The 27,820-nt window shown below is 33.8% G+C and overlaps 6 non-coding genes across 6 annotated transcripts; all 6 read left to right on the top strand.

The window, feature by feature from the left end:
- Positions 1–15,049: 15,049 nt before the first annotated feature.
- Positions 15,050–15,122, top strand: Trnak-cuu (transfer RNA lysine (anticodon CUU)). The gene has a single exon. It is a non-coding gene; the product is annotated as a tRNA-Lys (tRNA).
- Positions 15,123–16,150: 1,028 nt separating this feature from the next.
- Positions 16,151–16,223, top strand: Trnak-cuu (transfer RNA lysine (anticodon CUU)). The gene has a single exon. It is a non-coding gene; the product is annotated as a tRNA-Lys (tRNA).
- A 1,026-nt stretch (positions 16,224–17,249) lies between these two features.
- Positions 17,250–17,322, top strand: Trnak-cuu (transfer RNA lysine (anticodon CUU)). The gene has a single exon. It is a non-coding gene; the product is annotated as a tRNA-Lys (tRNA).
- Positions 17,323–20,949: 3,627 nt separating this feature from the next.
- On the top strand, positions 20,950–21,022 carry Trnak-cuu (transfer RNA lysine (anticodon CUU)). Its single transcript has one exon. It is a non-coding gene; the product is annotated as a tRNA-Lys (tRNA).
- A 4,726-nt stretch (positions 21,023–25,748) lies between these two features.
- Trnak-cuu (transfer RNA lysine (anticodon CUU)) lies at positions 25,749–25,821 on the top strand. Its single transcript has one exon. It is a non-coding gene; the product is annotated as a tRNA-Lys (tRNA).
- Positions 25,822–26,847: 1,026 nt separating this feature from the next.
- Trnak-cuu (transfer RNA lysine (anticodon CUU)) lies at positions 26,848–26,920 on the top strand. Its single transcript has one exon. It is a non-coding gene; the product is annotated as a tRNA-Lys (tRNA).
- The last annotated feature ends 900 nt before the right edge of the window (positions 26,921–27,820 follow it).

Here is a 27,820-nt window from a genome sequence, read left to right as displayed (position 1 = left end):
ACGTGGAACCCATGGGTTTATAGCTTGCTTCTTATTATCAAGTAGATCCTATTTGTCGTCAGGGGTCTAGAAACATGATAATTGTTTGGTGATCTTACCACGACAGAAGACACGCTGGACTGTGTGTGATGTATAAATTCGTCCGGTCAGAAAGACAACGTTACGTGACAAGATGCCGATGCTTTATTATAATATGAACCCTTGTAACAATTCTGTGAGAGGAAAGGCGTTGGTCAGTTACAAGGCCTAAATTCTGTTCCTTTTCCATATACCAACATTTTCAATTTGCATTCCAACTTTCCAGACACCATCCCGGTATAACCCCTATTCCAGGACCTAACTATTGTATAGATTTACTTTTAATTGGTCTCATCCTGATAATGCATGACACATTTGCCCTTGACCTTAGTCAAACATCAATAGTATCACAGAAATTATGTGAGGACACAAAAGCTCCGGAATATTGTATCAAATGGAGCTATACAAGCTATACACAAGAGCTGCTAAGATATTTTTCAAAGACATGAAAAGTTAGGTAGACGCCATCATCTCTTTTATGTCAAGTGTTTGTTTGAAATCGGCCATCATGGTCAATTTCTAGATGTATAAGTCAAGTTGAGAGCCAAACTTAACTATACAGTGGTATCCTTTCAAGTTCGATACGATAGATCGATACATTCGACGGAGTCACCATCATTGAACTATTTAGCGAGAGGACATCATCTACATATCGGACTGTTAATATAATTCGAATGTTCCGAAGGAAATGTTACTCGTATGAATAATGAAATAGTCTACGAGCATAAACCCAGTTAATTTCCATATAATGCCGATTCCTTGTCGAAAAGTTGTCACCCAAACTTACAGATATGTAGTCAATAAAAATTACCAATCATCTTGAAAAAAGCAGCTTCAGAGAATTTCTGTATGAATATAAAGAGATTTTCTTTTTACATTATGTTGATAAATTGTTCATTACTAAATGTTCTGTGACAAACTCATGTGTGTTTAGGACGATGACCATGAGTAACGTTAGGATGTGCAAGGTTCTGGTCTGCAAGGAAGGCGGACGGAAAATGTTGGACTGTCATTGGAAAATAAGGGCATGTTACGTACGGACTCCTTCTTTAACGTGCAATCAGCAACACTCGTTTACACAAAGCACCGGATTACATAGATATAAGAAGATGAAGTATGACTGCCAATGAGACAACTCTCCATCCAAGTCACAATTTGTAAAAGTAAACCATAATAGGTCAAAGTACGGTCTTCAACAAGGGCCCCAAAAATAAGTAGTGGAAAACCGTTTAAACGGGAAAACCAACGGTCTAATATTTTAAAAATAACCACACCAACAAATGATAACCACTGAACATCGAGTTCCTGTCCTAATTCCGAAGAGGCACGACTACCTATATTTATGTATCCCAAACAACCAAAATGGAAGCCGCAACAGCGCAAGGATTTTACTACTGGAACCATTAGTACCAAAGAGGACAATATACCTAAATCCCAGTTAACCCTTGGGGTCTATCACCAAGTACAATTTATTCCTCCATGAAACCAGATATCAGTATATACGTTAAACTTTGCTTTTTTTTTTATAAAGCAAAATTGGACAAATAATTTTGATTTAAAATTTTAAATATAAGTATAAAATCTTTATAGGATTACAAGAGGAAAAAAGTCTATGGAATATTTTGTATCCACATCTGATTCGTTATACATCTCTTACATGTTATCAAACGAATGTTTATATCCGCATATACAAAATGGTTCAGTAGGGATTTATTCAGGATTTAATTATTCTAGTAAATATCTCTGATAAATATTTTTGGAAAAATAGTAAAATATCCATTATGCATTTTTTTTTTAAATAATATTAAAAAGGATCAATACAAAAAATGTAGATTCCTTGTCTAAACATGTTTACTATAGAATACGTTATGATATTATAAAATGTATTTTAGAATACAATTTATATGTTTTACATCGCCTTTCGTAGCAGCTTATTAGCTAAGTAGACATATTTTCTTTTAGTCTATTCATGCAATGCATGGTGCAAAAATAAATAAAAGAAAGAGAAAAACTGTATGGAATATACATTTATATTATTTACTATTTAAACACCCGTCTGCATTTGTGAATATATAAAAAGAACTTTACATTGTTTAGATTATATGTCGATTTTCTAAATTTGTAGATAAACGACTATATATCAAGTCAGAGTTCAAATTATCATATAATAGTTTAACACGTCCCATTAAGTTAATTGATCAGGAACGCCACGATCTTATTGTGATGAAAGTTTTATAATAAAGTACTATTGGCGTCCTTTGATCATTTATCAGAAAATGCACCCTACTACGAAACATTTGTTCTTGCGGATGTGAAAATATCTGCCAGATTTTATTTACATTAGAGTTAGGGCAATGAGGTCATATAACCTCTTTGGTTATTTCACTTCCATGGTTAGGGTAAAAAAAAACCTGAATAATTAAAAGTCAGGCGTTGATAAAATAAATAATAATAATCTTTATTGTCATATGTATTTCAACAAATCAAACGTGTTTGTGACAAACAGAAAAAAAAACGTAACATATACACATACATATAATATACCAGTATATATGTATATATATACATGTATCTATTGTTGCAAGTATATACATGTAATATAGTGAAAACCCTAAATACAAATTACAGCATATTAATAAACCACAAAACTTTAAACCATGCATCGGTAAATCAAGCCCTGTCCTCAGTTTACAAACGAGCCTAAAATATGCTGATTTTTTTTATTTATTGATCATGATGAGTATGTTTTTGTCTGTTAGTGTAACACATAAAGTCAGTATTTTGAAAATCATTTGCAGAGAAGTTATCATTTCTTACATGTTTATTTATTTCGCAATAAAAGAAGGAGTGAAATTCACTATCTGTAACTTTAAAAAGGCAAAAAATTTTAAAAATAGTTTAAACATGGAAAGCAGCTAATTTCCTTTAAATTTTTTTCTACTAAGACCATACATGTAGTGTCAAATGTGTACTTTTAGATTTACACGTATATTTGTTTTACATATTTTCGGACACGTGATTATCTTATTACTGTATTATAAAAATTTGTTCAGATGCATGGCACACGACTTCAATTTTACAGATACATGTACATGTATTTCATGTATTTGCAAGTTTTTAGTATTTATTATTAAACGATCTGTTGGACACTCATAAGCAATTTAAATCGCAGGGGAGTTTTAAACTCCATATTGGATTATAATTGATAAACTCAAGTTACGACCTTTGTATACAGACCTTTATATTTAAAAAAAACTTATGGAAATTTTGATCTCAGATTTTAATAGATACATAAACCATGGAAGTATAAATATTAATTACATCCCTAGACCGCGCATTTGGAAAGGTTCAGAGTTTGAATTTGGAAAGGTTCAGAGTTTAAATTTGGAAAGGTTCAGAGTTTGAATCTGAAAAGTATTCTTGATATCCATTCGTTAGGCTAACATTAAAAGAACAAAGCATGAGATTATGGACCATGTATATTTTTCCTTCCAATAAAATAGACTTGTGGTTAATTTTCACTGATGTTTTATATGTTGTACACTTGTATCGTGCATTGTTATGTAAATCATATGTGCTTTATCCAATGGATAATTTGGATTTTTGCAAGTACGAAATTTCGACACGTTACATGAAGTATAAAAAATACAGGGAAATTAACCGTACCTCTATAAAATTCCATATACTTAAGTTTTGCTTTATCTAAATCTTGAACTCTGCTTTAATACACAAGGCCAATGTATACCAAATTGTATATGCCACATCTGTCTATATCATAGAAACTGTGATTGGTAAACAAACATAGCTGTAATAGTTACACAAAAGATTCCATTGAACCACATTTGCATCTTTCTTTCTATGATACTAAAAGATGAAATATACATGTACATACAAAGACACATAATAACGATTTCTCGGTTTTTACAGATTGGATTGCGGTGCGATTGCCCATATATTCAACATTTCATAGATCCGTCACTCATTTTGTTTGAAAATGATAAACCACTTAAAAAAAGGGACTAGTCAGCAAATATTTTGACTGTTACTTTTAAAAAAGTTAAACACTTTACAAATATGATATTCCATAAGGGGACCGTTCCCCTGCCCCTCCCCACTTCCTCATCTTCTCACAGTTGTAATCGAAATTTCGCTTCATTGGAGTCGGTGTTGACAAAGTCGTCTGCCGGTGAACATTAAAAACAAACCTGAATGATACAATGGCATACATACTTGTATTAACTATATTATTCAAGATCTCCGAAATTAAAATGATTTATTCAATATTTTTGGCAAAAAAATACAGTATATCTGTTCTTATAAACAAACTAAAATAAAATCATTTTACCCGTAAACGAAAAGAATCGTATGAACAATTAGTTGCTTGCTGGTTTTAGTGACACTTTCATTACGCTTGGTTTTCCATGACAATCAAGATTAATTTGTAGAGAAAGCCAGAGAAAACCACTGGCCTTCAACAAGAAAACAAGTAACGTGTGTCTATTTTTAAAGATCTAAGCTGAACACACTTTGCCGAAGAAAGAACCACAGTCACAGCCTCAGTTTTGATACGCTTGTGGCCATTGCAGGTACTAGATTATCGTTTCGGGGCCTTTTATAGCTGACTATGCTGTATGGGCTTTGCTCATTGTTGAAGGCCGAACGTCGATCTATAGTTGTTAATTTCTGTGTCATTTTGGACTCTAGTGGAGAGTTGTCTCATTAACAATCATAACCACATCTTTTTGTATATACGTTGACACCTCGGTGATAAAGTTCCCTTCACATATCGACAGATCCAGTTTTCTTATGACAAATGAATATTCTATGTCATATTCATTGAAATGGATATGGTTTGTTGAATTGGTTCGTTCAAAATATATCTGTAATAATTGCCACTGCACGATGAAATGATCTATTAACCGTTCATAGGAATTGCGAAAGTGTTCTCTTTCAACTTCTCTTTCTGTGTACTGTTAAAGGGGATGACCATGTTATTGTTGCAGAGGGGCAGTAGACGATTTCGGGTGGAGAATATCAATTTTCCCCTTTTGCGAAGCCGGCTTTTTCTTTTTTTTTTTTTTTTTTTTATCTAAAATGGTCTTTTTCCAGAGACATGTATAACAAGACCAGAATATTCAGGTGTTATAATCTCCCTCAAAGAATATCAAATGTTCGTTCTCATATAAACAAAGAAAATCTTTATTATTTTAATACATATTTATAGAGAAAATTGATTAAGATTTTTAGATAGCTGCGTAACATCAACAAACAGTTCACTCTAATTTTAATGCGAACGGTTTTAGAAGATTTACAATGTATGTAGACCGATAATGCGAACGGTTTTAGAAGATTTACAATGTATGTAGACCGATACACTGAGTTGGCATTTTAAAATAATGACTTCATTTATAGTGCGAAAAAGAACACAATTTGCTTGATATTATTACAAGACTTTGTCTTTGCTCTTTGATCAAACCCACAACATCTAAGCCTGTACATAGGACAATTACAAACTCTTTACCGTGAAACTACCGATGTGGTACAATTGTAATACAAGAAAAAATTCTAGAGTTAAATAGAACTTAATTCAAAAGCAACATGCAACTGTTGTATAGGATAATTCAAGCATATTGTGTTTGCCATTTTACCTGTGTGGAAGTTCTTGTAAAAAAAAATTCTTTTGAAGAAGACCTACGACATACGATGATTTTGAGCTTGTCATCATGACTTGTACAAAATGAATATTACCTTTAAGTTCGGTCTCAATGTCAAAATATCAATGTCGGATTATTCATATTAATGTTACCTTTCCGAATATAGTTCTTTGATTCGACCTTTTTGATTTGATGTTAAATGAGTCGGTGTATTTTTTTGTCAATCGTACATGACTTTGTGCTTATATGCATGATATTGGTTCTCTAGAAAAAGTTCTCGGTTTCGAACTTTATGTTCGTGTGACATTAAATAAAAAACAAAGATAGATTTCAGTATTAAAATAAGATAGTTTTCATACAATAACAATTTGAACTAATTTTAGCCAGATTATGAAATTCTGTGATATATGACAAATCTGGGTGTAGAGAATATACGGAGAAATGCATAACGTCAAAATGTAATAATGGGATGGAAATTGTGTTTTCGTCATCAGTTGTTATAAACTGACTACTAAAACTTTCAAATAGTTCTGCAAGATTGCCTAGTTTTCATTTATGAAACAAAACATTCACAGCTCAACTTTCTCATATGATTAAAAAAAAAGGGGGGGGGGTGCTCCGGATCCGCATGCTAAAGTTCATCATTATTCCTGAAACACATTTCGAGATAGTTTTTTTTTTCTTCGCTTTATGAGAGAAGTAAGCGGTCTATTTTATATATATATATATATATATATATATATATATATATTATAAGTCCGTCTGAACCAGTGACAACTCTACAACAGATTTATCCATCGGATCATCCATCAGCAGTGATGGTGATACATGGCTGTGTACATTCTGTATATACAACTCGTCTAAACATCAACCCAACAATGTAAGATCTGTAAATTTGCTTTCGCAAGCTTTTTGTTCTTCCCTCGCCGGGATTCGAACCCATGCTACTGAGATATATATGCATATATTTGTTTTTAAATCAACGCGTTTTATACGTTCAGACAGGATCTACAAATTTTTCAATTACGATGTAAAATAAAGTCATATTCTGATCAGTACACAATATAGTAAACTGCTTTGTGATTCTGCAACACTATTTTCAAGAGTTTGGTTTGATACAGTCGGGAATCGAATATATATACGATTTTACACATTTGCAGAGAGCATACTAGCCTAAGATTTCAGTTCAATAGAGTAGATATAGGCTTCGAGATTTAGTTCTAAATATTTAAAAACACCAAAAAGGTACGGTTAACTGTCGAAGCAGTTAACATTTCAGTACTATAAGGCTAGGTTATAGTACTAGGATGAACCTAGCACTGCTTTCGTGTTTAGATAATATTTAGGGGCCAGCTGAAGGACGGCTCCGGGTGCGGGAATTTTTCACTTCATTGAAGACCTGTTGGTGATCTCTGTTGTTTTCTTTTTCTTCTATGGTCGGGTTGTTGTCTCTTGGACACATTCCCCATTTCCATTCTCAATTTTATTAGAGTATAACGCAAATCTAGGCAATGCTCGGGAATGTGTAAATAGTACTAAATACGCAATCACGCATGGTGAAGTCAGAAGTCAGATCAGTGAAATTATTCTGATTCCACTTCTAAATAGATTGAACATAGCGCATTTTCACGCTTTAGAACCGTTTTATCAAAAGTATGTGACTTTTCAGATTGAGGCTTTTTAAAGCAGAAACTTTTATCCAACATATCTTCTTTTTATGAACACTCCAAATATTATAACGTAAACACATTTTATGTTACAAGTATGATTACAAGCATTTTAATCACGAACATTGATTCAGATAATATTTATAGTAAGAACAATTAGAAACAAGCACTTGACGTATGTTTTATGTCAGATAAGTTTTGAGCAGTCATTGTCCTAAATCCGACATCAGCGATTGTTCCAACACTGTCCAAGATATATAAGCGGATTGTTGATATGTTTAAACCGGTTCTTGGACGTTCCTGTCCAAAGTCAATATCAAGTCCTTGGGTTTTCTTGTTTTCGTTTAGTTTATTATTTACGTATATTCTGACCGTGCTTTTTCAATTTCGCTTAGTTGTTATTGTTTTATATTTAATTACTTGTAATTGATGGCTTAATTTCAATACAGTGTATGAGATTAGCTCATTGGTGACGGTCATGCGATGAACCCATATCTGTTGGTCTCTGGTGGATTTATGTATAATCCTAAGACTTATACAAATTGTGAGAAAATAAAAATTTGTAGAAGACTATATAATGTAAATTATCTATTTAAACGTTTAATAGTTTGGATAAATGTTTTACATTGTTATAAATAAAAATAAGAGATTTTGAATTAAATCGGTGAACATGAATTTGACAGCTAGTGCCCCTTTAACATAGTCATCATGTCAACATAACCATTGCACTATGATTTTCCTATAATCATTGTCATACTTGTTTTAATATCATGGACAGAGTGTCACACACACTTGTATAAGGGAATCTGTTTGCAACTACAGTAAATGAATTATCAGATACGAAATAAATAGTGTAAGATATCAAAAATAAAAAAAACGGAATTTTGAAAAAAAAGACCGATTTTCTACATTTCTACATTTCGTAGTGGTTGTGTAGGATTTTTATAGTGTCCCTCATGAAATAGTGTCCACTGGACATTATTTCATAGTAAATACTGTCCATGGACACGATTTCCTATGCAAAATATGCCCTCAGGTATGAAAAAGTGTCCATGGACGTGGACATTATCTAATTCTATAATTCTGTCCAGGGGGATATTTTATCTCAGGATAATGTGTCCACACAGACAATTTTTTATATGATAAAGTATTAAATGATATTTATCGCCTTGTAAACTATACGTATTGTAACCTACATGTATAATTGCGAATTTGAATACATTGTTACTTTGAAAAAGAGTTGTTTCATTAGTACACATGTATACCATCCTTATCTTCTTATTTATATTTTTTTGATAAGTACATGTATAATGATTTAAGTTCAAAATACTTTTCAGTATTATTTTCCAAGGACATACTAGACATATTTTAATAACACTAACTACTTATAAATATTGTCCTGTAGTTGGACCATATTTCATACCTGTAGCTATTATTGTTAACTGCTAGTGCGGTGACTGAAGGCAGATTTTTTTAAATTTAATCTCCCCACCGAACACACACCTATATAATATATAATTGGAAAGAAGACATCGTGTACTATAATAATATGCCTGTCGTCATGACTTGATATGGTCACATTTTTTTCAAATTGAGGTCAAAGGTCATATGTAAAAATCTGTGGAAATTTGGGAGGGTTTCAATTTTGACATTTTTTTCTATTTCTAAACTATACCTAAATACAAATGATACTGTTTTTGGCTTTAGTAATGTTTGTTATTATACATAAACCTTAATCATTGAGATTTTTTATCAAAACAAATCCTAAAACGACGTTTTTGTACAAAAGTTCAAAAAACAAGTTTTCAACCTTTAAAATGTTTTGAGCACCTTAACCTTATGAAATTTTTTAATTTCGCTTAAACAATTAAGTGTCATGCAGGGCAATACTTTAAAATTATTTTTTAAACAATCATATTGGTTGAGGTATCAATCTAAAGCAATATAACTCTTCAGTCAAATATGACCTAAAATTGAATTTGCCGATACTTCAGGTTTTTTATAGACTACTCATTGCTTTTGGTTGTTGTTCACGTTTATTACTGCTTCCATAGTATTATCTGTTGATGTGTATTTAATTCTGGTAGATATCTATTATATTATAGGTTTTGTACCTATATCCCCCTTTTTTCCTTGCAACGTACCAAAAACTTCAAAAGTATTCCATATAAAAAAAAGAAGATGTGATATGATTGCAAATGAGACAATTACACGTAACTCTCCAAATGAGACATAAATTAACAATTATAGGTCCTGTACGGGCTTCAACAATGAATAAAAGTTATACTGCATAGTCTTCGATTCCGAAACGAATAATGTAAAACAAACGAAAAATCTAACGGCCTGTTTAATGTACAAAATAAATAAGAAACAAACAAACAACAAACACTGCATAACCGTCTCGTGACTTGAAACAGGCACATACAGAATGTGGCGGCGTTTAACTTTTTTAAGGGCGCGCCAACACTCCCCTAACCTGGGGGCTGGGACCGTGTGTACCAGTGCAAAAAGCTTTATACCAAATCAACCGTCATCTCCATCATCTTCTTTTTCATCAACCGTCACAAGACATGTTTTAATATTTCTACACATTTCACTCATGGCCACAGGTCTGCACATGAAAGGTTCTGCTCAAAGCAAACACGTTATTTTGAGTTTTTCTTTAAAAGCACAGACAAGGTATTGTAGGAAATTCGAAGACATTTGTTCCTAAAAATGCTTCAAGCTATCCCTTTCAATTCATCCAAGATTTAACAGAGATCTAAAGGGGTTTTTGGAAGGTGCGATGACATCCATTATGCTTGTCTGCAAAGATGCTGGGAAACATTATACGAGACGTATATATACACACTATCTTGAATTCGCTCAATTTCATGGCTGGTTACACATTAGATAGCGTACTAGCGTCGCACTTCACTTTAAGAAGCATACAATCCATTGGCAATCAAAGTTTTAACAAGGTGTTTTGATCCAAACGCATGGTACATTTGTAATGCCAATCCTAAATGAAAAGGAGGGGGGAAAGGCCACACAAACGATTGACTCAACAGTTAATTAGCATATACGCAATTTCTCTGGTGCCATTTTCCAATATAGTCTTGTCTGTATGCAGTTTCATCGAGTAACAATAAAATGAATTGCAATAAATACGAAGGCATTGACTGAATTGAAGAAGAAAGAGACAATTCATCCGAAGTTGGATATTCTTCTGTAGAGCTTCGATGTCTTTTATAAGTATACTTGTAGCGGAATGAAATATCTGTCCGTGATTTGTATCAATTACAGTTGACATTGAGATTTCGAGGTCAGTTTTCAATTGACTAGCAGCTGATATGGCATCTCAAATGGTTGTTTTGCTACTAAATATTATGTTATATTTGCCTTGAACTTGTTGAAGTTGTTTGACAACTGAATTTCTATAATTAAAAATCAAATGATATAATTGAGAACGGAAATGTTGAATGTTTCAAAGCGACAACAACCCGACCATAGACAACAGCCGAAATGAGTTAAGACTGCATTCTACAAGTAGAATATTTTAAATTAGAATCAACCGGAAGGTAAGATTTATATTTATCAAGTAACTGTGTCATGGGACTTACCATTAAATTGTTTTCAATAGCCAAAATAAAATTATTAAAAGCAGTTTCCTGATCTGAGATATCTGCTTCCACGGGTTTGGATTTATTTTTTTCGTTTTTAGCAAATAATTTGTAATGCAATCAAAATTACAGAGTGTTTGAAGTTTAAAAGATGGACGGGAAACTGTTTAACCATAAACTTTTCTGACACGGATAAAACATTCTTAATACGCTTATCTGATTCAAACGTTTGTATCTTTATGAAATGTTTTGTTGCAACAAAATTCAAGCGCTCCAGTTGAACGATTGAATTATAGAACGCGTCCAAATACCCGAAATGTGGACAACAGTCCGATAATTGTATGTCGTCATTAAATATCAGAGATTAGAAGCTTCCTCGCTCTAAAGGGGGAACCAATATGTTTACTTGTTTAACTTTTGTTGCATGAACTATGATAAACTGTCTGCACAGAGTTCTTCAAATTAACAGCTATCGCATGAAATATCTTGTATTCACCTCATACAATCTTTTATTTAAATGCAGATACAAAAATCGACTTCCCTATACTGGTAAATTGACTAAAAATTTCAGTCGATTTTTTTAAGCACTGCATAAAATTTAACGACTTTTGTCCTTTCTTTGGACTTAATGGAGCAAGTTGCAACGGACTTAATATATCACGGAATATTTACTGAAACTATCCGTCAATTATTTTGATTTTACAATGAGACTTTTCTGACAAAGTATACAAAAAAACATAGAATATAAACATATTCAAACAACGTATGTGGCATATATCAGTGCACTTAAATGAAAATATGTGTATATAATAGCGAAAAAGGTAGTAAATCCATGTATCAGTTGAGAGTAAATTATTGACTAATAAACAAAATGTGACGGAAGGCAAGTGATTCAGTTCCGTGTTGAAATTGAAGTTTTTTCTCATTCTTATTCCATTGATTTCTTAAGTTTTTTTTCATATTTTGGTACCGAAATTTTTATCACTTATTAGTTTTATGAATTACTATATGCTTAAAATATAATGGGATACTCTTTATTACTACTATGAAGAAGAAATTAAAGTTTGTGTCTAAATTTGCAATTAAAATAACCTCATTTTTAAACAGTCCAAACTTCGCAAATTTTATAGATTAGAAGAAAATAAAATACTGAATAGAATATTTTACATATAAATATTGTTTTAGGAAAAACTATTTCATAAAAATGTAAGCAAACACACACAATTTTTTATTTTCAAAAAGGGGGGTTGAAATTCTCAAATGTACTACTAGTCATTAAAACAACTTTTTAGAAAAATGTGACCGTACGAAATTTGGCGACAGGGCAAAAACGAAAGAAGACATATTTGTCTTTAAGTTAAGACCATTTTTAGCCGTGTGTTATTTGGGGAGATTAAACTCGCGTTCTAGACGACTTTTTACACTTCTGTCACCGCACTATGCTGTCCACTTACAGAACAACATTTTATTACAATGAACATTATTTATACCAAAATTCTATATTTTATTTTGTCTTCTTCTCATTATAAGTATAGTACAGTTGCTTAAATTTGATTTTTATACTTTACAAACTTTCTTCTTTCATTGTCATTAGCATTAACTGGGTATTTCAAAGAAATTAATGTCTCTATATTCGTTTCCAACCATAATATGTTTGTTAACATTTGTATATTAATCAGTCATGCGAGTTTCTCTTCAATTGTTCAGATTTTATTAAAATTCAAGTATATTAAAACTTTTTAATGACCTTTGTATTACTTCCCTTGGAGGACACAATTTAATAGCAGATTCTATGAAAGTTGTCCTGTGGTTAACGCTATTTCATGGTTTTTGCAGTAAAAATATGTCCACTTAAGCGACAATATTTCATGGCAATTAATGGACATTATTAAATACCAAAATTCAATGAAAAACTGTCCAGGTGGACACATTTTCACAGGACACTATTAAGTCTTGCACTTGCTTCATATTTTTATTTTTCTTCGGCTTCTTAATTCAAAGATTGGCCAGACTCTTTCAATTGTTTTGTTTACATAAACAGATACTAGATATATGATCTGTTTAGGAAAATAGCCATGTCCTTTTTCTATTTTTTTTTAACCTTGATTGTATATTACAAATTCGTTTATGTGCTGGCATTGTTGTGGTAGTAAATAGAAAGATATAAACGGTAAATTAACCAATCAGCATGTATCTAATATTTAAGAATAACCAAATACAACGTTGTTGTAAATGCAGCGCAGTTAGTTCCCCTGGATGCATCTTTTGCAATCAAAGGGAGGTAAACTCTACGAACATAAGGATACAATTTTGGATTCATACTAAGCAAAACTAGATGTATGCTGAACAATTACAACATATGCTTATTTATTGCAAAATTTAAAAACACTGACTATAATGATAATGCAAAGGAATATAAATAATGCCGAATAATATACGAATGATTAAACCGTTTAATAGCATAATACACCATATTTGATGTTTATAAAAATAAGGAGATGTGGCATATTTGCCGATGAGACAACTAAGTTTACTTAATATTGAATTCTGTGTCCACACTAGTAGAAAATAAATTAAATTTAATTTCAAAAAACTCAATATATATATATATGTATATCCACCAAAATTCAGATGAAGTGGATTTAAGTTATAGGCAACCGTACAGAACGTTTTCAACGATGAGAAAAACCCTATACCGTATAGTCGGCTACAATAAGCCCCGACATAAAAACTATGAAACAATTAAATTGAGAAAACTAAAAGCCATATTTCTTAATAACCCCAAAATTGTTAAATTATGTACGAGGAAAATTAGAATTTGCAATGTAACTTGAAGAAGTTATATAATAATGGAAAGGGGAGTAAAGAATTAGTAGTAACTTTGACCCCAAAACATAGTCTTTTTTAATAAATGATTTATAAGCCGATATATCCAACCTATAAGATTAAATAACTGTTGTCTCAAATGTCTGCACAAAAGTAATGTATAGTAACTTTCCTCGGTATCCGATAATTCAGTGAACACATGCAAAGAAGAAAAAAGAAATAGAATAACTTGAATATAAAATAAATGCTATATTGTGCTAATTTGCTTTAAACCACTCCTAACTATATGTATACTATAAAAATAACTCTCATTAAAGATGGGGTCAAATGTAATTTAACTAGACTTTAAATTGCAAAAAAAAACATAACAGATTAAATTCTCATAAATTAGAAGTAGAAAATATTTTAAATTCTCATTATTCGTTATTCAATTCCAACTAAAAAACTTTTTATAAATTCTGATAAACTTGAAATATATTGTATTGTAAATTTACTTCAATGTGAATTAATTTTCAAATCGAAGCAATTCAGTAATTTCTGACAAACTTGTAGTATAATTTGCCTTAAATTTCAAGTATATTTCTAAACTTAAGTAGAAAGAAATTTATTGAAAAATTAAATGTTAGTAAACGCATGCGTTCATGCAGTGTACGGATCGCTATTTAGAAATCGCCTGCCGAAATTCCTCGGTCATGCTACTGCAAAAAGTCTTCGACCACGACGAGACTCGAACTCGCAATCTTCTGATTCGAAGTCAGACGCCTTATCCATTAGGCCACGCGGTCTTAGCAATACATTCGGGCAAAATAGAACTTAAACATCGCAAATCTGGATAGTGGCATTTTGCCTTCTCTCTGAATAATCTGCCTTTGACGTAATCAAAAATGGTCAAGAAACACAATACAAAATGTGATAGCCTAATGAATCGAATTCGAACGTATATCATATATATATATATGCTTTATAATGCATTTACATTATTACTGGGCTCTATATTGACAATGAAACATTTCTGAGATTTTGGCGCCAACATTGTTTTCACACTAAAGCTAACAGAATTTGTGGCTTTTCAATATAAAATCAATGGAACTGATTAAATAGTTTTGCATTTGTTCTTTAGATGTAACAAATAGTCATGGACAAACAGGTTGACTCAAAAATAACTATCGCACTAACCGCTTCTTACAAACGACACCCATTTCTTTACAATTGGTATACATCTGCCCGGCTAGCTCAGTCGGTAGAGCACGAGACTCTTAATCTCGGGGTCGTGGGTTCGAGCCCCACGTTGGGCGGTTAATTTTTATTGTATCGTTTGGCACTTTGTAGAAGACGGAAAAATACACGATAACTGCAATCTAGTGAGTTTTATATTTGCCACCTAATGTTTATTAGACATAAATCGATTTCATAAACGGTGGTCTATAAAAGTGCACGAGTTCCTGCTATCATTTTACTTGATCGCAGCCGTACCCGTGAATTTCGTGCCAAAAGTGTCTTTTTCAAAATCAAAACACGAAATCGGACTCTGAATGCCGATTCCATTGAAAATCTGTTTCAAGATCGCGCATTTAATATACGCCGTATATTTCTACAGGGTGATCTGATCCAATAAAGGTATACAAAAGATGTAGATATATATAGTGACTGCATTTTATTTCTCATTTCAGGAAGAAGAAAAAAGTATTTGCAAGGATATCTTATATTTGTTGATCGAAAACTTGTGCTGACTTTGACATTGCCGTGTGAATACGGATCGCTATTTAGAAATCGCCTGCCGAAATTCCTCGGTCATGCTACTGCAAAAAGTCTTCGACCACGACGAGACTCGAACTCGCAATCTTCTGATTCGAAGTCAGACGCCTTATCCATTAGGCCACGCGGTCTTAGCAATACATTCGGGCAAAATAGAACTTAAACATCGCAAATCTGGATAGTGGCATTTTGCCTTCTCTCTGAATAATCTGCCTTTGACGTAATCAAAAATGGTCAAGAAACACAATACAAAATGTGATAGCCTAATGAATCGAATTCGAACGTATATCATATATATATATATGCTTTATAATGCATTTACATTATTACTGGGCTCTATATTGACAATGAAACATTTCTGAGATTTTGGCGCCAACATTGTTTTCACACTAAAGCTAACAGAATTTGTGGCTTTTCAATATAAAATCAATGGAACTGATTAAATAGTTTTGCATTTGTTCTTTAGATGTAACAAATAGTCATGGACAAACAGGTTGACTCAAAAATAACTATCGCACTAACCGCTTCTTACAAACGACACCCATTTCTTTACAATTGGTATACATCTGCCCGGCTAGCTCAGTCGGTAGAGCACGAGACTCTTAATCTCGGGGTCGTGGGTTCGAGCCCCACGTTGGGCGGTTAATTTTTATTGTATCGTTTGGCACTTTGTAGAAGACGGAAAAATACACGATAACTGCAATCTAGTGAGTTTTATATTTGCCACCTAATGTTTATTAGACATAAATCGATTTCATAAACGGTGGTCTATAAAAGTGCACGAGTTCCTGCTATCATTTTACTTGATCGCAGCCGTACCCGTGAATTTCGTGCCAAAAGTGTCTTTTTCAAAATCAAAACACGAAATCGGACTCTGAATGCCGATTCCATTGAAAATCTGTTTCAAGATCGCGCATTTAATATACGCCGTATATTTCTACAGGGTGATCTGATCCAATAAAGGTATACAAAAGATGTAGATATATATAGTGACTGCATTTTATTTCTCATTTCAGGAAGAAGAAAAAAGTATTTGCAAGGATATCTTATATTTGTTGATCGAAAACTTGTGCTGACTTTGACATTGCCGTGTGAATACGGATCGCTATTTAGAAATCGCCTGCCGAAATTCCTCGGTCATGCTACTGCAAAAAGTCTTCGACCACGACGAGACTCGAACTCGCAATCTTCTGATTCGAAGTCAGACGCCTTATCCATTAGGCCACGCGGTCTTAGCAATACATTCGGGCAAAATAGAACTTAAACATCGCAAATCTGGATAGTGGCATTTTGCCTTCTCTCTGAATAATCTGCCTTTGACGTAATCAAAAATGGTCAAGAAACACAATACAAAATGTGATAGCCTAATGAATCGAATTCGAACGTATATCATATATATATATGCTTTATAATGCATTTACATTATTACTGGGCTCTATATTGACAATGAAACATTTCTGAGATTTTGGCGCCAACATTGTTTTCACACTAAAGCTAACAGAATTTGTGGCTTTTCAATATAAAATCAATGGAACTGATTAAATAGTTTTGCATTTGTTCTTTAGATGTAACAAATAGTCATGGACAAACAGGTTGACTCAAAAATAACTATCGCACTAACCGCTTCTTACAAACGACACCCATTTCTTTACAATTGGTATACATCTGCCCGGCTAGCTCAGTCGGTAGAGCACGAGACTCTTAATCTCGGGGTCGTGGGTTCGAGCCCCACGTTGGGCGGTTAATTTTTATTGTATCGTTTGGCACTTTGTAGAAGACGGAAAAATACACGATAACTGCAATCTAGTGAGTTTTATATTTGCCACCTAATGTTTATTAGACATAAATCGATTTCATAAACGGTGGTCTATAAAAGTGCACGAGTTCCTGCTATCATTTTACTTGATCGCAGCCGTACCCGTGAATTTCGTGCCAAAAGTGTCTTTTTCAAAATCAAAACACGAAATCGGACTCTGAATGCCGATTCCATTGAAAATCTGTTTCAAGATCGCGCATTTAATATACGCCGTATATTTCTACAGGGTGATCTGATCCAATAAAGGTATACAAAAGATGTAGATATATATAGTGACTGCATTTTATTTCTCATTTCAGGAAGAAGAAAAAAGTATTTGCAAGGATATCTTATATTTGTTGATCGAAAACTTGTGCTGACTTTGACATTGCCGTGTGAATACGGATCGCTATTTAGAAATCGCCTGCCGAAATTCCTCGGTCATGCTACTGCAAAAAGTCTTCGACCACGACGAGACTCGAACTCGCAATCTTCTGATTCGAAGTCAGACGCCTTATCCATTAGGCCACGCGGTCTTAGCAATACATTCGGGCAAAATAGAACTTAAACATCGCAAATCTGGATAGTGGCATTTTGCCTTCTCTCTGAATAATCTGCCTTTGACGTAATCAAAAATGGTCAAGAAACACAATACAAAATGTGATAGCCTAATGAATCGAATTCGAACGTATATCATATATATATATGCTTTATAATGCATTTACATTATTACTGGGCTCTATATTGACAATGAAACATTTCTGAGATTTTGGCGCCAACATTGTTTTCACACTAAAGCTAACAGAATTTGTGGCTTTTCAATATAAAATCAATGGAACTGATTAAATAGTTTTGCATTTGTTCTTTAGATGTAACAAATAGTCATGGACAAACAGGTTGACTCAAAAATAACTATCGCACTAACCGCTTCTTACAAACGACACCCATTTCTTTACAATTGGTATACATCTGCTTAATGTTAATATACACGGACTTTTTCACATAGAAATGGGATTGCTCCTGTTATTGTGTTATTATTTCTATAGGATTTGGATATTACCAGCCGGATTTAGTAAATATAACTATTATAACAGTAATGTAAGTTAAATTACTGACATTTTTGAAAATTATTTTGCGTTTTATTGTTGTTTTGTGAACTTTACTATTCTTCTTGTGAAAATAGAGGTACCTATCAGGGAAATCATAATGGAAACATTGCCGAAGCCTTTAGTCGCCTTAATTAACAGTATTATTGATGAATATGAGCAACTGACATGGAACTCTCATTATTTAGGTGACAAAATGCGTATTTCATTGGTTTGGACAAGGGGTGATTTAGTACACGTCAATAGGGGAGTGAAACATAAGTCAAGATCAAATAGAGAGAGAGACAATAAAAGGATGAAAACATGGAAGGAAAGAGCAGAAAGTACTAATAATGACGTTGATAAGACATGTAATAGCGATAATCCGGATAATTCAGAGGTGATAATGGACTCGGAAGGTGAATCACAATACGATTGTCACTTAGATCTCCCATTAGTAGCCCCCGAGCAGATGAACATTACACCTGTATTGAAAGTTGTCCAACCAGTTAGTGTATCGCTGGACAAAACAAATGAGGACAATAAATTAACGGAAAGAACAGTGTGTAACGGTTCGATGATTAAAAGGAATGTAAACACCGAAGTTGGCAATATAGAAAATAAAGAAAAGGACGGAATAAAAACTTTAGATCCGAAATTGATAATTACTGGGAACAATCTTAGTACAGACAGTCATTATCACAAAATTGTTTTTAATAGACGATCTGACGGAAGTTGCATAATAGGAAAAGTGAAAAACAGAGACACCGTAGTTATGTGTAGTATAGCGACACGAGAAATCAGACATGTAAATTTGGACAGCGAGAAATCGGACTTTGAAATCGCAATGCATTGCGTAAATCGATTTAATGACGTAAGAAAATGGGACACTTGTGACATTGATTGTTACGTTCGTGATATTCCAAGGATGGAAAGATACGCGGAGAAATATAGACTGTGTTCATAATGTTTCAATGAATAAACAGTTAAGATGGAAAATAATATATGTTTATACACGAAAAAATTATTGATTTATTGTTGTGCCGGTGAATTAAAATTCTGGTCTGGAAACCAGCCGTTTTTTATGTATCACATGGAAAATACATTAAAATAGAATATTTGCGTATGTAAACATTTATGGTTTTTTTTTCTTGAACTGTTTCAAATGTTGTTTTTATTGTTTTATATAAAAAAAAAAAAAAAGACAAAAATAAAGAAAAAGTTTTATAATCTGACAGTGAATTCGAAGTTAGTGGAAAATATTTCACGCAATATTGTTATATAAAATGTCGAACGTTATCATTTCAGAGACAGGACAATAAGTTATATGAATGTTTTCATTTATATGTGTATTTTCAAACTGTGATATGTATATATGAAGTGTGATCATAATAAAGATAAAAAAAAAAGAGCACGAGACTCTTAATCTCGGGGTCGTGGGTTCGAGCCCCACGTTGGGCGGTTAATTTTTATTGTATCGTTTGGCACTTTGTAGAAGACGGAAAAATACACGATAACTGCAATCTAGTGAGTTTTATATTTGCCACCTAATGTTTATTAGACATAAATCGATTTCATAAACGGTGGTCTATAAAAGTGCACGAGTTCCTGCTATCATTTTACTTGATCGCAGCCGTACCCGTGAATTTCGTGCCAAAAGTGTCTTTTTCAAAATCAAAACACGAAATCGGACTCTGAATGCCGATTCCATTGAAAATCTGTTTCAAGATCGCGCATTTAATATACGCCGTATATTTCTACAGGGTGATCTGATCCAATAAAGGTATACAAAAGATGTAGATATATATAGTGACTGCATTTTATTTCTCATTTCAGGAAGAAGAAAAAAGTATTTGCAAGGATATCTTATATTTGTTGATCGAAAACTTGTGCTGACTTTGACATTGCCGTGTGAATACGGATCGCTATTTAGAAATCGCCTGCCGAAATTCCTCGGTCATGCTACTGCAAAAAGTCTTCGACCACGACGAGACTCGAACTCGCAATCTTCTGATTCGAAGTCAGACGCCTTATCCATTAGGCCACGCGGTCTTAGCAATACATTCGGGCAAAATAGAACTTAAACATCGCAAATCTGGATAGTGGCATTTTGCCTTCTCTCTGAATAATCTGCCTTTGACGTAATCAAAAATGGTCAAGAAACACAATACAAAATGTGATAGCCTAATGAATCGAATTCGAACGTATATCATATATATATATGCTTTATAATGCATTTACATTATTACTGGGCTCTATATTGACAATGAAACATTTCTGAGATTTTGGCGCCAACATTGTTTTCACACTAAAGCTAACAGAATTTGTGGCTTTTCAATATAAAATCAATGGAACTGATTAAATAGTTTTGCATTTGTTCTTTAGATGTAACAAATAGTCATGGACAAACAGGTTGACTCAAAAATAACTATCGCACTAACCGCTTCTTACAAACGACACCCATTTCTTTACAATTGGTATACATCTGCCCGGCTAGCTCAGTCGGTAGAGCACGAGACTCTTAATCTCGGGGTCGTGGGTTCGAGCCCCACGTTGGGCGGTTAATTTTTATTGTATCGTTTGGCACTTTGTAGAAGACGGAAAAATACACGATAACTGCAATCTAGTGAGTTTTATATTTGCCACCTAATGTTTATTAGACATAAATCGATTTCATAAACGGTGGTCTATAAAAGTGCACGAGTTCCTGCTATCATTTTACTTGATCGCAGCCGTACCCGTGAATTTCGTGCCAAAAGTGTCTTTTTCAAAATCAAAACACGAAATCGGACTCTGAATGCCGATTCCATTGAAAATCTGTTTCAAGATCGCGCATTTAATATACGCCGTATATTTCTACAGGGTGATCTGGTCCAATAAAGGTATACAAAAGATGTAGATATATATAGTGACTGCATTTTATTTCTCATTTCAGGAAGAAGAAAAAAGTATTTGCAAGGATATCTTATATTTGTTGATCGAAAACTTGTGCTGACTTTGACATTGCCGTGTGAATACGGATCGCTATTTAGAAATCGCCTGCCGAAATTCCTCGGTCATGCTACTGCAAAAAGTCTTCGACCACGACGAGACTCGAACTCGCAATCTTCTGATTCGAAGTCAGACGCCTTATCCATTAGGCCACGCGGTCTTAGCAATACATTCGGGCAAAATAGAACTTAAACATCGCAAATCTGGATAGTGGCATTTTGCCTTCTCTCTGAATAATCTGCCTTTGACGTAATCAAAAATGGTCAAGAAACACAATACAAAATGTGATAGCCTAATGAATCGAATTCGAACGTATATCATATATATATATGCTTTATAATGCATTTACATTATTACTGGGCTCTATATTGACAATGAAACATTTCTGAGATTTTGGCGCCAACATTGTTTTCACACTAAAGCTAACAGAATTTGTGGCTTTTCAATATAAAATCAATGGAACTGATTAAATAGTTTTGCATTTGTTCTTTAGATGTAACAAATAGTCATGGACAAACAGGTTGACTCAAAAATAACTATCGCACTAACCGCTTCTTACAAACGACACCCATTTCTTTACAATTGGTATACATCTGCTTAATGTTAATATACACGGACTTTTTCACATAGAAATGGGATTGCTCCTGTTATTGTGTTATTATTTCTATAGGATTTGGATATTACCAGCCGGATTTAGTAAATATAACTATTATAACAGTAATGTAAGTTAAATTACTGACATTTTTGAAAATTATTTTGCGTTTTATTGTTGTTTTGTGAACTTTACTATTCTTCTTGTGAAAATAGAGGTACCTATCAGGGAAATCATAATGGAAACATTGCCGAAGCCTTTAGTCGCCTTAATTAACAGTATTATTGATGAATATGAGCAACTGACATGGAACTCTCATTATTTAGGTGACAAAATGCGTATTTCATTGGTTTGGACAAGGGGTGATTTAGTACACCTCAATAGGGGAGTGAAACATAAGTCAAGATCAAATAGAGAGAGAGACAATAAAAGGATGAAAACATGGAAGGAAAGAGCAGAAAGTACTAATAATGACGTTGATAAGACATGTAATAGCGATAATCCGGATAATTCAGAGGTGATAATGGACTCGGAAGGTGAATCACAATACGATTGTCACTTAGATCTCCCATTAGTAGCCCCCGAGCAGATGAACATTACACCTGTATTGAAAGTTGTCCAACCAGTTAGTGTATCGCTGGACAAAACAAATGAGGACAATAAATTAACGGAAAGAACAGTGTGTAACGGTTCGATGATTAAAAGGAATGTAAACACCGAAGTTGGCAATATAGAAAATAAAGAAAAGGACGGAATAAAAACTTTAGATCCGAAATTGATAATTACTGGGAACAATCTTAGTACAGACAGTCATTATCACAAAATTGTTTTTAATAGACGATCTGACGGAAGTTGCATAATAGGAAAAGTGAAAAACAGAGACACCGTAGTTATGTGTAGTATAGCGACACGAGAAATCAGACATGTAAATTTGGACAGCGAGAAATCGGACTTTGAAATCGCAATGCATTGCGTAAATCGATTTAATGACGTAAGAAAATGGGACACTTGTGACATTGATTGTTACGTTCGTGATATTCCAAGGATGGAAAGATACGCGGAGAAATATAGACTGTGTTCATAATGTTTCAATGAATAAACAGTTAAGATGGAAAATAATATATGTTTATACACGAAAAAATTATTGATTTATTGTTGTGCCGGTGAATTAAAATTCTGGTCTGGAAACCAGCCGTTTTTTATGTATCACATGGAAAATACATTAAAATAGAATATTTGCGTATGTAAACATTTATGGTTTTTTTTTCTTGAACTGTTTCAAATGTTGTTTTTATTGTTTTATATAAAAAAAAAAAAAAAGACAAAAATAAAGAAAAAGTTTTATAATCTGACAGTGAATTCGAAGTTAGTGGAAAATATTTCACGCAATATTGTTATATAAAATGTCGAACGTTATCATTTCAGAGACAGGACAATAAGTTATATGAATGTTTTCATTTATATGTGTATTTTCAAACTGTGATATGTATATATGAAGTGTGATCATAATAAAGATAAAAAAAAAAGAGCACGAGACTCTTAATCTCGGGGTCGTGGGTTCGAGCCCCACGTTGGGCGGTTAATTTTTATTGTATCGTTTGGCACTTTGTAGAAGACGGAAAAATACACGATAACTGCAATCTAGTGAGTTTTATATTTGCCACCTAATGTTTATTAGACATAAATCGATTTCATAAACGGTGGTCTATAAAAGTGCACGAGTTCCTGCTATCATTTTACTTGATCGCAGCCGTACCCGTGAATTTCGTGCCAAAAGTGTCTTTTTCAAAATCAAAACACGAAATCGGACTCTGAATGCCGATTCCATTGAAAATCTGTTTCAAGATCGCGCATTTAATATACGCCGTATATTTCTACAGGGTGATCTGATCCAATAAAGGTATACAAAAGATGTAGATATATATAGTGACTGCATTTTATTTCTCATTTCAGGAAGAAGAAAAAAGTATTTGCAAGGATATCTTATATTTGTTGATCGAAAACTTGTGCTGACTTTGACATTGCCGTGTGAATACGGATCGCTATTTAGAAATCGCCTGCCGAAATTCCTCGGTCATGCTACTGCAAAAAGTCTTCGACCACGACGAGACTCGAACTCTCAATCTTCTGATTCGAAGTCAGACGCCTTATCCATTAGGCCACGCGGTCTTAGCAATACATTCGGGCAAAATAGAACTTAAACATCGCAAATCTGGATAGTGGCATTTTGCCTTCTCTCTGAATAATCTGCCTTTGACGTAATCAAAAATGGTCAAGAAACACAATACAAAATGTGATAGCCTAATGAATCGAATTCGAACGTATATCATATATATATATGCTTTATAATGCATTTACATTATTACTGGGCTCTATATTGACAATGAAACATTTCTGAGATTTTGGCGCCAACATTGTTTTCACACTAAAGCTAACAGAATTTGTGGCTTTTCAATATAAAATCAATGGAACTGATTAAATAGTTTTGCATTTGTTCTTTAGATGTAACAAATAGTCATGGACAAACAGGTTGACTCAAAAATAACTATCGCACTAACCGCTTCTTACAAACGACACCCATTTCTTTACAATTGGTATACATCTGCCCGACTAGCTCAGTCGGTAGAGCACGAGACTCTTAATCTCGGGGTCGTGGGTTCGAGCCCCACGTTGGGCGGTTAATTTTTATTGTATCGTTTGGCACTTTGTAGAAGACGGAAAAATACACGATAACTGCAATCTAGTGAGTTTTATATTTGCCACCTAATGTTTATTAGACATAAATCGATTTCATAAACGGTGGTCTATAAAAGTGCACGAGTTCCTGCTATCATTTTACTTGATCGCAGCCGTACCCGTGAATTTCGTGCCAAAAGTGTCTTTTTCAAAATCAAAACACGAAATCGGACTCTGAATGCCGATTCCATTGAAAATCTGTTTCAAGATCGCGCATTTAATATACGCCGTATATTTCTACAGGGTGATCTGATCCAATAAAGGTATACAAAAGATGTAGATATATATAGTGACTGCATTTTATTTCTCATTTCAGGAAGAAGAAAAAAGTATTTGCAAGGATATCTTATATTTGTTGATCGAAAACTTGTGCTGACTTTGACATTGCCGTGTGAATACGGATCGCTATTTAGAAATCGCCTGCCGAAATTCCTCGGTCATGCTACTGCAAAAAGTCTTCGACCACGACGAGACTCGAACTCGCAATCTTCTGATTCGAAGTCAGACGCCTTATCCATTAGGCCACGCGGTCTTAGCAATACATTCGGGCAAAATAGAACTTAAACATCGCAAATCTGGATAGTGGCATTTTGCCTTCTCTCTGAATAATCTGCCTTTGACGTAATCAAAAATGGTCAAGAAACACAATACAAAATGTGATAGCCTAATGAATCGAATTCGAACGTATATCATATATATATATGCTTTATAATGCATTTACATTATTACTGGGCTCTATATTGACAATGAAACATTTCTGAGATTTTGGCGCCAACATTGTTTTCACACTAAAGCTAACAGAATTTGTGGCTTTTCAATATAAAATCAATGGAACTGATTAAATAGTTTTGCATTTGTTCTTTAGATGTAACAAATAGTCATGGACAAACAGGTTGACTCAAAAATAACTATCGCACTAACCGCTTCTTACAAACGACACCCATTTCTTTACAATTGGTATACATCTGCCCGGCTAGCTCAGTCGGTAGAGCACGAGACTCTTAATCTCGGGGTCGTGGGTTCGAGCCCCACGTTGGGCGGTTAATTTTTATTGTATCGTTTGGCACTTTGTAGAAGACGGAAAAATACACGATAACTGCAATCTAGTGAGTTTTATATTTGCCACCTAATGTTTATTAGACATAAATCGATTTCATAAACGGTGGTCTATAAAAGTGCACGAGTTCCTGCTATCATTTTACTTGATCGCAGCCGTACCCGTGAATTTCGTGCCAAAAGTGTCTTTTTCAAAATCAAAACACGAAATCGGACTCTGAATGCCGATTCCATTGAAAATCTGTTTCAAGATCGCGCATTTAATATACGCCGTATATTTCTACAGGGTGATCTGATCCAATAAAGGTATACAAAAGATGTAGATATATATAGTGACTGCATTTTATTTCTCATTTCAGGAAGAAGAAAAAAGTATTTGCAAGGATATCTTATATTTGTTGATCGAAAACTTGTGCTGACTTTGACATTGCCGTGTGAATACGGATCGCTATTTAGAAATCGCCTGCCGAAATTCCTCGGTCATGCTACTGCAAAAAGTCTTCGACCACGACGAGACTCGAACTCGCAATCTTCTGATTCGAAGTCAGACGCCTTATCCATTAGGCCACGCGGTCTTAGCAATACATTCGGGCAAAATAGAACTTAAACATCGCAAATCTGGATAGTGGCATTTTGCCTTCTCTCTGAATAATCTGCCTTTGACGTAATCAAAAATGGTCAAGAAACACAATACAAAATGTGATAGCCTAATGAATCGAATTCGAACGTATATCATATATATATATGCTTTATAATGCATTTACATTATTACTGGGCTCTATATTGACAATGAAACATTTCTGAGATTTTGGCGCCAACATTGTTTTCACACTAAAGCTAACAGAATTTGTGGCTTTTCAATATAAAATCAATGGAACTGATTAAATAGTTTTGCATTTGTTCTTTAGATGTAACAAATAGTCATGGACAAACAGGTTGACTCAAAAATAACTATCGCACTAACCGCTTCTTACAAACGACACCCATTTCTTTACAATTGGTATACATCTGCCCGGCTAGCTCAGTCGGTAGAGCACGAGACTCTTAATCTCGGGGTCGTGGGTTCGAGCCCCACGTTGGGCGGTTAATTTTTATTGTATCGTTTGGCACTTTGTAGAAGACGGAAAAATACACGATAACTGCAATCTAGTGAGTTTTATATTTGCCACCTAATGTTTATTAGACATAAATCGATTTCATAAACGGTGGTCTATAAAAGTGCACGAGTTCCTGCTATCATTTTACTTGATCGCAGCCGTACCCGTGAATTTCGTGCCAAAAGTGTCTTTTTCAAAATCAAAACACGAAATCGGACTCTGAATGCCGATTCCATTGAAAATCTGTTTCAAGATCGCGCATTTAATATACGCCGTATATTTCTACAGGGTGATCTGATCCAATAAAGGTATACAAAAGATGTAGATATATATAGTGACTGCATTTTATTTCTCATTTCAGGAAGAAGAAAAAAGTATTTGCAAGGATATCTTATATTTGTTGATCGAAAACTTGTGCTGACTTTGACATTGCCGTGTGAATACGGATCGCTATTTAGAAATCGCCTGCCGAAATTCCTCGGTCATGCTACTGCAAAAAGTCTTCGACCACGACGAGACTCGAACTCGCAATCTTCTGATTCGAAGTCAGACGCCTTATCCATTAGGCCACGCGGTCTTAGCAATACATTCGGGCAAAATAGAACTTAAACATCGCAAATCTGGATAGTGGCATTTTGCCTTCTCTCTGAATAATCTGCCTTTGACGTAATCAAAAATGGTCAAGAAACACAATACAAAATGTGATAGCCTAATGAATCGAATTCGAACGTATATCATATATATATATGCTTTATAATGCATTTACATTATTACTGGGCTCTATATTGACAATGAAACATTTCTGAGATTTTGGCGCCAACATTGTTTTCACACTAAAGCTAACAGAATTTGTGGCTTTTCAATATAAAATCAATGGAACTGATTA

Source organism: Mytilus trossulus, chromosome 3 (assembly GCF_036588685.1).
Source record: "Mytilus trossulus isolate FHL-02 chromosome 3, PNRI_Mtr1.1.1.hap1, whole genome shotgun sequence".
In the NCBI taxonomy this organism is placed as follows: Eukaryota; Metazoa; Mollusca; class Bivalvia; order Mytilida; family Mytilidae; genus Mytilus; species Mytilus trossulus.
The sequence above is the reverse complement of the archived record's forward strand: the minus strand, read 5'-3'. Positions and strand labels throughout refer to the sequence as shown.